We start from the raw sequence: 11167 nt of genomic DNA, 5'->3' as shown, positions 1-11167 counted from the left end.
TTTCTTTCTTCCTTCCTTCCTTTCTTTCCCACACTGCACGACTTGCAGGATCTTAGTTCCCCAACCAGGGATTGAACCTGGGCCCCAGCAGTGAAAGCACTGAGTCCTAACCACTGCACTGCCAGGGAATTCCCTCTCCTTCTCTGATTTACAAAACCAGGGTAATAAATAGACTGCAGAGTCTTTTTTTTCTTTTGGCTGCACCATGTGGCTTGCGGGATCTCAGCTCCCTGACCAGGGATTGAACCCTGGGCCACAGCAGTGAAAGCTGGGACTCCTAACCACTAGGCCACCAGGAAACTCCCCAAAGAGTCTTCTTTTTAGGAGACTGTTTTCAATAATGCTTGTTATTGGTGTAAGGACAAGAATTAAAAGAAAGTATAGAATAGATGCTAGTTCGGGTTTGTATAGCCAAAGAACGAAACCGAAGCTGAGATTGACGCAGCTCAAGTTTTATTCTGTGGCCAAGGAATGGAGAAGTGGGAACTTAGTTCACAGATCATCTTGCCCATGTGGTGAGAGGGATTTGATTTTAAAGAGTAAAGACAAAGGCAGGAGGAGTGAGGCTAATGATGGGGAGCACATGCATTAGTCTAGGGAAGGGGCAGCACTTCCCTGGAAAGGGGAGCCACACCCTTTTTATCCTTTCTTGGTCCATATCTTCCAGTTAGGGCCACCAGTAGGTGTGTCATCTAGTAGCCAATGTAGTAAACTCAGCAGAATGAGACTGAGGGTCTGTTGGAGGTCAGATTCGTTGCCACCTTTGTTCCAGCTGGTTCTATCTGGTGTTTATCTCTTCCTATAGCTTCCTTCTTCTGTCTCCAGACCCTGTGACTTAAAGATACATGTTAATTCCTGTTCAAGCGGGGATTGGTGGGTTTTGAGCAAAGAACTGGCACAGCTCTGACAACAAAATCCCCCCTTTTCTGTTACTGCTCCTCATTCTTGAGGGGTGCTGAAGGGCAATGCTCTGCCTTCTGAAGCTGCTTCCTGCTGAACATGGGCATAGTTTTCCCCTGGATTAGAGGAGCACAACTGTTCCCTGTGTTGCCTAAAATATGTCTGGTGGTCACCAGGCTGTAGTCCCAGTTGCTTGTACCCTTGTGTTTGTGTCACCTGAAGTTTGCTGGCTTCAAGCCCTTTGCTAGCGAAGTTGACAAGGCAGTTAAGGAGGCAAGGCCCGAAGATGAGCAGAGGATAATAGCAGTTAGTGGGCCAGGAAATGGAGGAAACCAGGTTAAGCTGGGGAGGCTCTGTTTGACCGTATTCCAGATGGAGCTTGGATCTGGACTTTGTGTGTTTATCTGTGTTACCACTGAGCTTGCTCATATACCTCTCTTGTGTTGACCTCAATCTGACCAGAGTTATTGAGATACATGCAGCAGGTTTCACTCATAACTGCACAGACTCCCCTTGCTCAGCCAGGAGGTCGTCAAGGGCTTGCCTATTGTCGAGAACAACATTTGCTAGTGAGTCCAGAGAAGTACAGAGTCCTTGTAAGGCATCCCCTGTATTTTTAGACAAGTCCTCAAGGGCCCGTGTGAGATTTTGTAGCGTGATTTCATGGTATGCGAAACCTCCTCAGGAGGCCGCCAGTCCAAGAGCAATCCCTACTCCTGCCAGAGTGAGTTCTATTGCCCTTGTATCTGGGGGCTGGGTGACATTATGAATGGTTATACCTAGGTTCCTCGAACTTAGCTGGCCTAGCATGCATTGGGCACAAATTGGGCATTATCTAAGCAAGGGCAGGCTAGAGCCCACCCTGGAAAAGGGAAGGCGTTGGGGTTGTTCTGATGCGGCAGCTGGTTTACTCTCGGGCCACAAAGGAACAGGTACCCAGGGGGCGTGCATGCCTGGTGCACCTCTGAGGAACTGAACCACCTCTGTAAGTGGGTAGCCCAAGAGGGGGTGCCCTTGCAGTGTGGGGAGAGAAGCCCACCTGCATAGCAGGGGTCACTGGGGGATTCTGGACCTAATGGCTTTTCCCCAGACCTCAGGAGGGCCACTTACTAAACCCCAGACAACTGGTGTCTTCCCTCCCCAGTAAATACATCTCCCATCTGGTCCCTGTGTGTATTCATTGAGTCAGTGCAGAGGGCACCAATGGGTGAGATTTCCATAGGAGTCAGTCCCGGGGCACTTAAATTGTGGGGTAATGGAAGAAGCAGTGATCAGAGTCCAGAGCAGCCCCCGGTGTTATCGCAAGTCCCTCCCTTTGGTAAGGGCTGCTGACGGGCAGTGGCAGCGAGACAGAGACTGGTTAGAGTGATGGCACTTTAGAGTGAGGGCTTTGTATTTGTTAGAGATGTTAGTGCAAGGGGTGGGGTCCAAGCAGGGAAGCTGCATTATGGATGGGATACGAACTTCAAGTGGGGAAGGTTCAGCAGACTCGTTAGCCAAGGTGAGAGTGAGGCTGTCATTCTCAGGGGTAAAATGTAATACCTTTAATCCATAGGCATCACTTTGTGGTTGGGGGTGACAGACCAGCACTGGGATAGACTTTGTCCACGGGCTATAATCCGTGAGAAATTTACTATTGCACTGAGTTCCCATTCCATGTGGACAGTTGTAAGAGAGCAGAGAAGATAAGAAAGAATAGACAATAATGGCTACTCATCCTGCTTCCAACGTTAATGTCCCTGATATCCAGCATGGACAGAGGAGATTTCTGCCAGAGGGAGGGAGTTTGGCAGAACAGCAGAAGCCAAGTAAGGCAATAGCAATGACAAGGCCAACTACTAAGCCTGCCCACCGCATTACTTATCTATTGGTAAGTTAGGCCTTTTGAAAAGTAACTTAAGGTCTGTGACAGGTTCATAGGCGCTTTGAGTGGATGGCTCAGTAACTTCTTCCTTCGGTGTAGGTGCTGTTTTCACTCTGGTATGGTGGGCCCATGGAGTTATACCCTGTAACTGTAAAGCAGAGTAAGTAGTCCAGATTACTGGATAAGGTCCTGTCCACTTGGGGTCTAACTGGTCTTGTGGATTTCCAGCCTTCCAGGTTTTCAAATAAATCAATTTTCAGGGGAGAAAGGATGTAAAACCCTGTCTAAAGGGGAAGGTAGTTCCGGATTCCCGTAGGCATGTAAAGCTTTGATTATTTCCTCTGTCTGTAAGGTATATTTCTGCCGGTCCATATCCTTAAGATTGGTCTTGGAGCCGGGTCCTTCAGGAATGGGCCTTATGTACATGGGCTCATATGGACTTAACCTGAGCTTTCCTTTAGGGGCTATTCGCAGTCTCAAAAGTGCTGTGGGGAGAAGGGAGATCCAGGGTTGATGACTGTCTTGACATGGTTTGGCTAAGTTTCTTTTGAGGGTTTGATTTATTCTGCTTTTCTTTTTTTTTTTTTTAAGATGCTGGGGGTAGGAGTTTATTAATTTATTATTTTTGCTGTGTTGGGTCTTTGTCTCTGCGCGAGGGCCCTCCCAAGTTGTGGCAAGTGGGGGCCACTCTTCATCGTGGTGCGCAGGCCTCTATTGCAGCCTCACCCATTGAAGACGCGCAGGCTCAGTAGCTGTGGCCCACGGGCCCAGCCGCTCTGTGGCATGTGGGACCCTCCCAGACCAGGGCTCGAACCCGTGTCCCTTGCATTAGCAGGCAGACTCCCAACCACTGTGCCACCAGGGAAGACCTATTCTGCTTTTCTTGAGGATTGTCATCTCCAAGTGGAGTGTAAACCCCATTTAATTCCTAGAGCTCTAGCGACTCCCTTAGTCATTTGGGAAACAAAGGCAGGCCCACTGTCATTCTGGATGGACTTAGGGAGCCCAAACTGAGGGGTTATTTCCTTGAACAGGGCCTTAGAGACCTCCCAGGCAATCTCAGTTCAGGTGGGGAATGCTTCCATCCAGCCGGAGAAGGTGTCAGTCAAAACCAGCAAGTATCTAAAACTTCCTTGTGTCCAGGGCATTACTGTAAAATCAGGTTGCCAGTCTTGACCTGGATATGTGCCTCTATGCTGGGTGGGGGTCACTCCCTTGACCTTGGTTGGGGGTTTGTGTTGGCCTTATTCTGGAGGCAGATAGGGCAAGCTTCAACCACCTGTTTAAGGAGACTACGGAAATTGGGGGCAGTCATGGATTTGATGAGCCATTAAAAAATATATATATTTATTTGGCTGTGCTGGGACTTAGTTGTGGCATGTGGGATCTTCTTTGCAATGTGCAGGATCTTTAGCTGCAGCATGAGAACTCTTAGTTGCAGCATGTGGGATCTAGTTCCTTGACAGGGATCAAACCCAGGCCCCCTGCACTGGGAGCACAGAGTCTTAGCCAGTGGACCACCAGGGAAATCCCTGATGAGCCATTGATATAGGGCCTCCTGCTCATAATGTGTCCTCTGGTGAGCTTCCAGGATGGCCTGCAGTGCAGTGGCTGATGAGGAACAGCTGCCCATGACTGTTAATCATCCACCTTGGGTATTCTGGGCTTTTCAGTGGTAAGGTTTTTGTCTCAGAGATAAATTGTAGCTCCCAATTTGTATAGTAAGTCTTTTCCTATTAGGGGAATTGGGCATTCTGGTACATATAAGAGTGAGATAACATTCTCCCTTTCAAATCGCACTCAAGGGGCTCTATAAAATTATGTTCCTGTGGCTTCCCTTCCACTCCCATTATCTTACATTTATCCTTGGTCATTCTGCCTTGTCGGGTGTTCAAGACTGAGTAGATGGCCCCTGTGTCGACTAGAAAGTGAACTAGAAAGTGTGTTTTACCCCCACAGTCAGGGTCAGCCAAGGCTTCTCCAAGGAGCCCCTGGGCCCCTTCAGTCCTCTTCTTCTTTCACGTGTGAGACCGGCAAGGATGAGCCTGGACACAGTGGTCCCTTTAGCTTCCTTCTGAGACGTTTGGGGCATCCCCCTCCCCGTGGCCCTCCTCCCTACGGACTGGCTTTGAGCCCTTCTCTCCACTGTGGGTGTGGTCTTCAAAACCTGGGGTGACTCACTGATGTCACAGGGTCCCTCTGGGGGAGGCCCCATCATCACTGGGAGGTTGACTGACCCTGAATTACTGAAGCCAGAATACTGGCAGTTGGGTTCCGCTGGTCTAGTTTCCTTGGCATCTGCCTCCAGATCCTGGTTGTTGAACACCCGAAATGCTGACTCCACCCCAGGAAGAAGGTGTAGTGTGCCCTATCTCCAACTTCTGTAATTTTCTCCTAATGTCTGGGGCGCTCTGGGAAGTGAAATGGGACTTAAGAATGGCCTACCCTTCCACTGACTCCAGGTTCACCTTCGTGTACCCACAAAGGCACTCCCTTAGGCATTCCAGGAAAGCCAAGGGGGTTTCCTTCAGTCCCTGGATGACTCCCTGAACCCTACTCCAATTTAAGGGTTTCTTCCCAGCCAACTGAATGCTCTTAAGAATCAAATCCCTGAAATGTGTGAGGTGCTGCTGACCATTTTCCACTTACTGGTCCCACCCAGGGTCCATGTAGGGAGTGGCCTGGATTCAAGGCTGGTATAGAACTTGTCCTGCGTTATCTTGCTTGGTCTTATCAGCTTCTTCAGTTGCATTAGTTATAATCAGTGTCTTTTCTTCCACAGAGAATACGATGTTCAGGAGGGTTTGGACATCCACCCAAGCGTGGAAAGGAGTGTGGAATATTCCCCAGACTAAATTAAGGACCCCCTTGGTATCTTCTTTCAAACCCTTGGATTGATCCTTCCAGTTACACAGATCTGAGGAAGATAAGGGTACATGCAGTGGTCAGTCTGCCCTCTCCATTAAGGACCTCGGAAAGGGGGAATAGCCTATTGCTTCCAGAGGGCTGGTACTGAATGCCGCTATGGGTGTGAACTGGACTAGTCCCCAAGGGAGGCATGCTGAGAGATGGAGGTGGGAGAGTCGGGGAGGTGGCAAGGGCACCAGGTAGGGTGGTTGTGAATTAGAGGGCGTAGAAGGTGTCAGGGAACCAGGTCAGGTAGGGGTAGATGACTCAGGAGTCTCGGGTGAACTGTCAGAAGGGGGAGAAGCTACCCTTGGCAGAGAGAGGAAGTCAAGAGAATATTCAGGGGCTTCCCTGGTGGCGCAGTGGTTGGGAGTCCGCCTGCCCATGCAGGGGACACGGGTTCGTGCCCCGGTCCAGGAGGATCCCACATGCCGCGGAGCGGCTGGGCCCGCGAGGCATGGCTGCTGAGCCTGCGCATCCGGAGCCTGTGCTCCGCAATGGGAGAGGCCACGGCAGTGAGAGGCCTGCGTACTACAAAAAAAAAAAAAAAAGAATCTTCAGGCTGAGATTCCAGTACCAGGAGAGAGAGACATTACAGATAATGTTGCATTTCTCGCGGAGGCCCTTGTTTTTGCAAAGCACCATGAAAAATTGGACATAGGGGATCTCATCCCATATTTTTCAAATGCTGGCAACAGAGGTCCAATTGAAAAATGGTATTATAATTTAGAAAGCCATTAGTTGGCCAACTTTCTCCATCCACCAGTTTATACTGGGGCCATGTGTTGCAAAAGAAAAGAAGCTGTTAGTGGGCGGTAATTTCTAGTTATGGAGGATGCACCCTAGTGGCGATTTCGCTGGGATAGAGGCTTGGTTACCCCTACTGGGGAGTCCTTATTTCTAGTCTGTTTCCAACTTCCCAGTGGCCTCCTTCTTGGGTTGGTGGCGATGCAGATCCCACAAGATTAGCCCACACCAGGTGATCTAGGTGCTCTGAAACGTGAACCAATCTTTGTGGGGTATGGGAGGGGAGATGCTGTCTAAGAGGGCCTTAGTTATAAGGTCCCCCCTCTCTGTCTCTCTCTTTTTTTTTTTGGCTGCATTGGGTCTTCGTTGCTGCCCGCGGGCTTTCTCTAGTTGTGGCGAGTGGGGGCTTCGTTACAGTGCACGAGCTTCTCATTGTGGTGGCTTCTCTTGTGGAGCATCGGCTGTAGGTGCACGGGCTTCAGTAGTTGTGGCTTGTGGGCTCTAGAGTGCAGGCTCAGTAGTTGTGGCACATGGGCTTAGTTGCTCTGCGGCATGTGGGATCTTCCCAGACCAGGGCTTGAACCCGTGTCCCCTGCACTGGCAGGCAGATTCTTAACCACTGTGCCACCAGGGAAGTCCCAGATCCCCTCTTAAGTCAGCAATGAGACACTCCCAGACCCACTGTGGGGCTGTAGGAGATACCTGATATAGGTGGGTGCTTTCAGCAAGCAGTCCCTGGAGATAGGGTGAAGGTGGAGTGGGAAATAAGGGTTCTCTAGCCAAATAAATTACCCAGAGAGCCTCTCCAGCATTCCAGGAGACTGTTCAAAGAGGGCTTGTCCATGCTTGATTACAGGTGATCGAGCAGGGAGGCCAGATACTCATTTGGCATGTGTCCAGTTCTCTATACAACCAGCTACAAGGACCCAAGGACTTCGGATGATTTGGGGGTCCTCTTCTTTCCCCAGCCAGGCAAAGCGATTTTCCTGAAACCTGACAAAAATAATATTTTTAAAGGGTTCACGTCTGAGGAGGGATCCCAAGAGATCTGTGACGGACAGTAGTGGGGAGAGATCTACCTGACAGAGACAGATACCCTGCCCTGGGATGGCAAATTGGGGTAAGACAGACCAACACAAAAGATGTGCTCTTGGATATTTTACTATATCCTAAAGGATATAGGGAACACAGCAGGGACTGGGTGGCTTGGGCGTTTTACAGTGTGGCTACTTACACGGACATTTGTTTCCAGTCAGCAGGGTGCCCAGTGCTCATCTACCCTGGTCTGTGACTGACTTATCCTTTCACAGGAGTGTTCCAGTGGTGAGTGCCCTAGTGGCTTTTATGTGCTCGATCCGTGCCCACAGTTGCAGCAAGGATTTCCAAGAGCATTAGGACAGATAAGACCACACAGAACAGAGACTGAAGCTTCACTTGTATAAAGAACAGAGACTAGGACTTACGATACAGACAGAAAACAAGGCGATGTTCTTACCATGTGGTGGCCTCCAGAGGGCTTCTCGTCCAGTCCAGTCCCCTTGCTTGGAACCAGTCCAACTAGACAGCCTATTGTCCAATCTCACCCACTACTAGAGGATCGGCTATATTTAGATAACCAGTTGCCCAGTCCAGTCCTCTAGACAGAGGTCTGGCTCTAGCCAGGCCAGGATCCTTTCCTTCAACCAGCCAACCCCTACAACCAATCTTGGCTTTATTGGTTGAAGTAGGGTCAGGGCCCCCTGTGCCAGCTGTCCCCTGGATACTACCCCAATGTGTAGCAAGCATCCTTGCTATAGATACGCAAGGGTGGGGAACCGGTCTTTACCTAGGGAGAACTCTACCTAACCCTTGGCTGCTTTTTGATCTCAGACTGGATTCAGTAGCCCTCACTGGCCCAGAGGTCAAGGATTGGGGCAAACTACCCAGTTATTTAGCCAGCTTTGTCAATCCTAGGTCAGCAAGCAAGTCCTGGCTGAATTACTGGATAGAATGGCAGATCCAAAGCCACCCTCTGGCTGGCTCACTAAAATTTGTTACAGAATCAAGTCGTATGGACCTCCAAGGAGGGGGGTCCATACAACTTAATTCAGCAACAGAAGCAGTGTACATGTTCAATGCAATCCCTCCAATGTTCAAATGGTATTTTTCATGGAAACAGAACAAACAATGCTACCACATGTATGGAACAACAAAGAACTCTGAATAGCCTAAGCCATCCTGAGAAAGATGAGCACTGCTGGAATCATCTCCCTCCCTGACTTCACACTACATTACGAAGCTACAGTAACCAAAACAGTATGGTACTGGCACAAAAACAAACAAACACATGGGCCAGAGGAACAGAATAGAGAGCACAGAAAGAAACCCATTTGTATGTTGTCTGTAAATTCACGAACAAGGAGTTAAGAACACAAAACGGGGAAAAGACAGTCCCCTCAATAAATGTTGCCAAGAAAACTGGACACCATCAACAACACATACAAAACTAACTAAAATCCACAATTTTCCACATCAAGTCCTTCCTCTGCTGGGTCCTCTGAAAATAGACACCCAACCCCCCACCCCCGCCCTTAGCAGTAAGGCACACACAGGAAGCTTCTCCTCCCATTTTTCCTCACCTTTTACTCCCAAGGTGGTGCCTCCTGGTGGTTCCTGAAGACACTGGGTTCAGATCTGTCTGCATGGACTCAGCCAAGTGTTGTCCCAAAGCTGAAACCATGGTGGATCCTGAAGAGACCGAGCTTCTATCAGTGGCACAAGTAGCCAAGTTCCTTCGTGAGCCAAGTCCACCAATGGAACACACATGCACCTCAAGTATCAGAGAGGTGGGCTTGGTGCCGCCTGCTGGCCAGCTGGGAAGTGCAGACCTCAACCTCTCAGTTCCCTGGAGCCCACGCTCACAACTGGTGAGCCTGCAGAACCACTAAATTTGGAAATTCAAACTGAGATGGAGCCAAATATCCCATGACTTCTCCAAAAATTGTTATAGAATAATAAATTGGAAACCATATGCAATCAAAAGACTGTAGACACAAACTTTACAACTTACACCAAAATTCACTCAAAATTGTCCATAGACATTTAAAATGTAAAACTATAAAAATTATAGGTGAAAACATAGAAGGAAATCTACATAACCTTGGGTTTGGTGATGAATTTTAACACAGAGTCTCAAAAGCCTAAGAAATAATATATATATATATTTTTGTGTGTGTGGCACGCGGGCCTCTCACTGCCGTGGCCCCTCCCATTGCGGAGCACAGGCTCCGGATGCGCAGGCCCAGCGGCCACGGCCCACGGGCCCAGCCGCTCTGCGCCATGTGGGACCCTCCCGGACTGGGGCACGAACCTGTGTCCCCTTCATAGGCAGGTGGACCCTCAACCACTGCGCCACCAGGGAAGCCCAGAAATAAAATTTTGAACATGGATTTAAAAAATTTTAAACTCTATGAAATATTCAGAAAACCAAAAGACAAGCTACAAACTGAAAGAAAAATATTTTCAAAATACATAACTGATAAAAGATATGTACTCAAATTACACCAAGGATTCTAGAACAAACCCCATTAAAAATGGGTAAAGACTGGAACAGACACCTGGCCAAAGAAGATATACAGATAGTAAATAACATCATATACCATTAGGGAATTGCAAATTAAAACAACAATGAGATAGCACTGCACACCTATTAGAACTAATAAACTCAGAAAAAAGAAAAAAGAAAAAAAAAACTACTACTGATTGATGGAGGGTGAGGAAAAACAAGAGCTCTCCTTCACTGCTGGTGAAATGCATATACAGCTACTTTAAAAGACATTTTAGACGTTTTTTCCAAAGCTCAATAAGGCTCACCTGAGGATCCAACATCCTGCGTACAGTATTTAGACAACTGCTTTTAAGAACTATGTCCAAATGCAAACAAGGATGTAATTAAGCACAGCAACTCTATTCATAATGGCTATAAACTTAAAGAAACCAGGATGTACTTCAGTAGAAGAATGCATAAGCAAATTGGGGTACATTCATTTCAAGGGGAGCAGAGTATGCCACCCCAAAATATGCCTGTTGGCATAAGGATTACTTTGAGCTGATTTCTTTTTTTTTAAAAAAGAAGACACATAAGAATCTCTGAAAATCAAGTCAAGATTGCCCTTTTGTGAAGGAAGTTGACATTTATAAGGGAAGTCTCCATTTGAAAGCTCTCTCTCTCTCTCCATACCAAGAATGGAAGGATGAATAAATCTCAAGAAACTCTTATCAGTGGAGAAGGTAAGACTTAAATCTGCACAACAACCATACCCTTCCTTCATTTTTTTATCTTTAGATGAAGATGGTATTTAAGGTGATGGCTTGGGCCATTTCAGGGCGTTACTCAGTTTTCCTGAATATCTCTTTTGCATATAGGAGGTACACACGTTATTAAACTTCTGAATGTTTTTCTCCAGTTCATCTGCCTTTCATTTTCATTACTACATGGGGGATCTCAATGAAGAACAAAGAAAGGTAGAGGGAAAATTATTTTCCCTCCCATATACATGCAGTGGAATAGCATTCAGAAATATAAAGGAATGAACCATCAACCCATGCAAAAAACATGAGTCTTACACATATATTGCTAAGTGAAAAAATCCAGTCTGAAGTGCTATACACTGTATGGCCCCATTTATGACATTCTGCAACAAGTAAAACAGAGAGATGGTAAACGGGTTATGGGTGGGAGACTGAAATATTCCATATGATACTTTAGTG

General features: G+C 47.7%; 1 long non-coding RNA gene across 1 annotated transcript; it reads right to left on the bottom strand.

Annotated features, from left to right (window-relative positions):
* Window positions 1-318: 318 nt before the first annotated feature.
* Window positions 319-9426, bottom strand: LOC309975397. The gene is made up of 3 exons (XR_014326942.1): window positions 9037-9426; window positions 7211-7411; window positions 319-834 (listed from the first exon to the last, which is right to left on the bottom strand). It is a non-coding gene; the product is annotated as an uncharacterized lncRNA (long non-coding RNA).
* Between the last annotated feature and the right edge of the window lie 1741 nt (window positions 9427-11167).

This window comes from Leucopleurus acutus, assembly GCF_964270905.1.
Source record: "Leucopleurus acutus genome assembly, chromosome: 19".
Classification (NCBI taxonomy): domain Eukaryota; kingdom Metazoa; phylum Chordata; class Mammalia; order Artiodactyla; family Delphinidae; genus Leucopleurus; species Leucopleurus acutus.
Note: the sequence above shows the minus strand (reverse complement) of the source record. Positions and strands in the feature narration are given on the sequence as shown.